Raw genomic sequence first — 3321 nt, 5'->3', positions numbered from 1 at the left:
ACCCCACAACGAGTCATACAGCATTTCTAGCAAGACAACGCACATAACCTGACTTCTGCCAGAACTGTGTTCTGGATCGGACCGGCAGACAGAGCGCAAGCAGGAGCTTGTACGCTGTCTGTAATGCAGTGGCTGAGAAAGAACCAAGGCTTGGGGCCGCCGCTCTCCTCGGCCGAGTCTGCTCCCGTGCCCTGTCCGTCCTTGCTGTTGTGCCTTAGGCTGCGCAGTAAAACAAGTGACACGTGCTCCCTTTTAACTTCTCTCCTGATGCAGGAGAGAAGAGAGCGAGACTTAGGGACTGAAAGATAAACTGAACTGTAATGAAATCTTAACAGCAAAATAATACCAAGAAAAGACAACAGTAACAAGAAAATAATTAAATGCATACAGGACATACACAACCCGATACGTAACTCCCAGGATGACCACTGCTTCACTGGCAGGCACGGGGAAAGTCCGGGACAGCACTCGGTGACAGACTGGAACCGGATTCCAGACCCGGTTGCATAAATGCACAGATGGGGGTCAAAGGACAATGAACAGACAGAGGAATCCTCAAAGGCCAGACAACAGGTACCGACCCCTTCGATCCCACTGCTTTTATACAGAGCGTGATGATGATGGGATGCAATACCCCATCGGTCAGGTTCGGGTCACCGGTCCTGTCTTCTCTTCACCGTGGGTGCGATCCCTCTACGCTTTTCTGCTTCCGACGGGGCATATATAAAAGTTAGCTGCACTGTGCTGTTATAGGAATAAGTATAAGCAAGAGCCTCTCTGCACGGCATCCCTTGGCATTAAGTGTAAATATAAGGTCTTGGCGCTCTGAAGGCAGATACTACCTGAAAAATACGTTATTGTTTTCAGAGAGTTCAGTTCATTGGAAGAGACTTACCTGCAAAGCAAAGTGACTGAAAACAACACTGGTTCTGTTGAACCTCAGTCCAGCACTTCCACGCATGGCTACGTAACCTCACATTCACATGAAAAAAAGTGGCCAAATGTATTCGTGGAGCCGCCGGTCACATCTTCCCTTTAATACCTCAGGCTAAGCTACCTTTGTCCTGTGCTCCCGTCGGCTCCCCTGCGTATCCCTGTCCATCTCATCTCTCCGCATCTGAAAAAAAAAAAAAAACAACACACCAACATCAAACATTACCCTGATGCAGAGCAGTAGCTTTATTCCAAAGGTCTCCTTTCTACTTAGGAACCCTGTTCACATAAGTCCAACTACAGCCTGTCATCCAAAAGAGAGAAGCCTGCAAACATTACACCCCACACAAAGCAGCCTGAACATCTTTGAGATACTGTCCATTTCACTAGCTGCAAACACCCTCTCCGACTTGGCTCTGCTTATGCCAGCGCCCGCTAATGAAACACCCGTCCACGCAGCCTCTCGAGAGCTAATCGATTAGAGATAACTATGCAACCTTTGCCTGGGTCTAGGCAGATCCTCATATTCACTACAGACTCTCATCGTGATTCTGCCTACCCTGTACACTACACGCCCGGGCAGGGCAGCCCCGAGCCAAACACACACAGACTGACGCTACACAGAACACCACGAATGACGCGCCTCAAGGATGAGAGAAAACTCTCAGCAAGAAGGATGACACCGGGACCAAAGTCACCGTCGGGCAAGACGAACTGTGGCACTGTGATGGTGACGATGTGAAGAGGCTCCACAGAACCCCCTGAAACGAAGTGTAGAACTTCACAGTTCCTGAGAAGGGACTGTCGAGCCTGACAAGACGGACATGCAGGAAGCCTAGCTTCAAGACCTAAGAACATAACGACACAGGGAAGAAGCCCCAGTTGCTAAAGTGGACCGTCCGGAAAGTTCCAAGATGCAAGACCGATGCACGCTTTAAGATTCTAATGCAACAAGAGAGGCAGACGGTTGGTGCTATGCCCATGGGTGCAGGCGTTTGACACCATAATGATGGTACCCGATGCACATTCCATGCTCCTGGAGCTTAAAGATGATCTCGAGACCCAAGAAAAGGTCTAGAATGCAAAACACAGACAACACAATCGACATGGCAACGCACACAAGCTGGAACTGCCCTGCCCAGGATGTGTTAATATAATACTGGACAGTAAGGTACATCGTTTACCTGCCCAAAGGAGACTGTGCCCCGGGACAGCCCTCCCCGCTACGCTAACGTCAAAGACCCCATTACACAATTGTCAGCCTCCGCCCCTTTCCGGTGCTGGTCTCTCAACTTAGCTTTTGGAGGGCTACCATCTGATTCCATCCTTGACGTAGTCCACAAAACACAACCATCCGATACGTTCTTGCGGTCACCGGCTTACTCCTCTTCCTCTGCAAAAGGAAAAGAAAAAAATAATCCCAAAAGCAGCTACAACACCAGCAATAAGCATCCTGAGAAGAGACGACGACCTCCTCCACAAAACCCCTCGAGCCTCCTGAACGCTGGTGCAGTCTGATTGCCTCCTCCGCACTGATTCCAGAGTCGGATGCTGCAGCGACAGTTATTCACGGCACCTAAGAAACCAAGAAACACAACATTTGTACTTCACTTCTGCCAAACCACCAGTCCTGTGCTCCTCCTCGATACTATCCAGCTCACCTCAAATGCGAGAGCCTATAGCAGACCAGACACCATCAACAACCAAACCCAATGACAAAACTTGTCCAAGAAAAATGCATGAACCCACCTCCCTTTCCTAGCCATCCCCTAATGCCAAAACTTTAGAAACTCCCCCCCTTCTCCTGAACCATCAGGGAAGGAGGCTTACTGCTCCCCCACAACTCCTGCCCCTTATTTTCCAACTGCTCCTCAGGACCTGCTCTTCTGAGCCCTACCCTGTGTTTGGCAGACACCTCCTGTCTTCTGCCTTCACAGAGACTCCAGGCTCTGCTACAGACCTGGAAGACTGTTACAGAACCTACCAGTAACCGCCTGCAAACCGCAAAAGCTTCAGGGCCACTGTGATACCCTACATGGTCTGGAAGAAAATGGTGAGCCATCCCTGCTGTTATGACCCTGTTGCTTTCTCAAAACAGATAAACTCAATATATGGATACATACAAGACAGTCACGCTAAATCCTGCTCCAATATCTCATAACGCATCTGATTGAGACTAACAAAAACACCAACTAACATAGTGTACATCAAAATTAGAAAAGAGTACAAAGTTCTATCTTCAATGAAGTCAGAAATTACAATAAAACACACCACCTGCCATAAGCAAAAAAAGAACACATACTATTAAACCATTTAAACTAACTAAATGCTCCCTATAAAACTAAATATATGGGGAAAAAAAAAAAACCAAACATACATCTCCACTTT

At 48.2% G+C, this 3321-nt stretch overlaps 1 long non-coding RNA gene across 2 annotated transcripts; it reads right to left on the bottom strand.

The window, feature by feature from the left end:
• Positions 1-290: 290 nt before the first annotated feature.
• Positions 291-2560, bottom strand: LOC141737125 (uncharacterized). 2 transcript variants are annotated; one of them, XR_012585143.1, is made up of 3 exons: positions 2405-2560; positions 2227-2326; positions 291-1117 (listed from the first exon to the last, which is right to left on the bottom strand). It is a non-coding gene; the product is annotated as an uncharacterized LOC141737125 (long non-coding RNA). The 2 variants fall into 2 exon arrangements; XR_012585144.1 differs by having other exon boundaries at positions 2246-2326.
• Positions 2561-3321: the final 761 nt, after the last annotated feature.

The sequence above is a fragment of the Larus michahellis genome, unplaced genomic scaffold (assembly GCF_964199755.1).
Source record: "Larus michahellis unplaced genomic scaffold, bLarMic1.1 SCAFFOLD_317, whole genome shotgun sequence".
In the NCBI taxonomy this organism is placed as follows: domain Eukaryota; kingdom Metazoa; phylum Chordata; class Aves; order Charadriiformes; family Laridae; genus Larus; species Larus michahellis.
Note: the sequence above shows the minus strand (reverse complement) of the source record. Positions and strands in the feature narration are given on the sequence as shown.